This window comes from Calidris pugnax, unplaced genomic scaffold, assembly GCF_001431845.1.
Source record: "Calidris pugnax isolate Ruff unplaced genomic scaffold, ASM143184v1 scaffold220, whole genome shotgun sequence".
Classification (NCBI taxonomy): domain Eukaryota; kingdom Metazoa; phylum Chordata; class Aves; order Charadriiformes; family Scolopacidae; genus Calidris; species Calidris pugnax.
The window spans coordinates 1,878,031-1,879,316 of record NW_015090963.1 but is presented as its reverse complement, the minus strand read 5'-3'; the positions used below and the strand labels follow the sequence as shown (position 1 = coordinate 1,879,316).

At 64.3% G+C, this 1,286-nt stretch overlaps 1 protein-coding gene across 1 annotated transcript in view; it reads right to left on the bottom strand.

Annotated features, from left to right (window-relative positions):
• The window catches only part of TESK1 (testis-specific kinase 1), a 12,648-nt gene that overhangs the window by 10,845 nt on the left and 517 nt on the right, over positions 1 to 1,286 (bottom strand). The window lies entirely within an intron of this gene.

Genomic DNA, 1,286 nt, shown 5'->3' with positions numbered 1-1,286 from the left:
TACCCCCCCCCCCCCCCCCCCCCCCCAATCTCCACTGGTCCCCCAAATCCTACATGGAAGTGGCCCCACAAGAACATGAACAATGGGTGGGAGAAGGAGCATTTTGTGGCTCCCGCAGGGCCCAGGCAAACAGAAACAGCGAGGCAAGGAGAGGCTGTGGCCTGGCCGAGACATGGGAGCATCCATTATTAAAGAGCCGTATCCACGCCTGACATTATTAAATGCCTCCCTCTGCTCCAAGGTGCTGCCACGCACTCCAAGCCAGGGATCAATAGCAGGAACTCGGCCAGTGGAGGGGTCACGGCTCCACGGGAGCAGGAGGGAGCACACAGTAGGCTCTGCACGCCTGCCACAGCCCGTTGCAGGACATCTCTCCCCGGCTGCAGAGGATCTGGGTCTTGGGGTCTCCCTGATGAGGGGAGGAGAGTGGAACCAGGCCTGGAGAGGGTCCCGCCGGGATGTGGATGCCCAGTTGTGCTGCACACAGGAACGTGGTCCCGCACAAGGGACGCAACACCGTGCTGCCCAGGACCCCAGCGGCCATGGTGGGAGGTGGTGAGGGTCCTGCACAGCCCAAAGCTGCTCTTCGAAGGGGGCAAAGCCACTAGAAGTGCGGCTTAAGGGCAGTCCTTGCCCAGCAGCTTGTGGCACCTTAAGAGATGCCGAGGATGAAAACAAGATGTGCATACACCCCCCCTCCAACGTGGAGAGGCGGCCAGAGGCAGCGGGGCAGGGCACAGTACTGTGTGGGCCGGCAAGGTACTGTCACCACACACCTCTGTCACACTGTTGGGACCTCGAGCTCCCCACCAGCATCCAGGCACCGCCCCCCTCCCCAAATCAGGGTGTGGGCCATGCATGGGCATCCCTCCTCTGGCAGTCCCAGAAAGGACGGGGGACAAAGGCACCTCTGGGCTCCCAACTGGGGACCTTCTTTTCAGCATCACACCCCGCTCCCAGACCCGGTCACCTTCGAGATGCTCTGGTGGGGCACTCGGCACATCTACCTGCCCAGCGCAGGCTGGAGCAGGCCCAGCAACGCTGGAAATCACCCCAAACGCTGCCTGCATCCCTCGCCACAGGAGTCCGGCGGGGTCGGGGCTCCAGGCTTTTGACAGGAGCCCCCAGGGCTGGGCTGCCCGCCACCCCACCCGTGCTCAGACCCCCCCCGCCGCCGCCGTCACCCGGGAGCGCTCAGTCTTCCCGGAGCTGTAAACACGGCCGGCGCTCCCCTCCCCCTGCGCGAAGGGATGGAGGAACAACATCCCCGGCGGGGGACGGGGGCT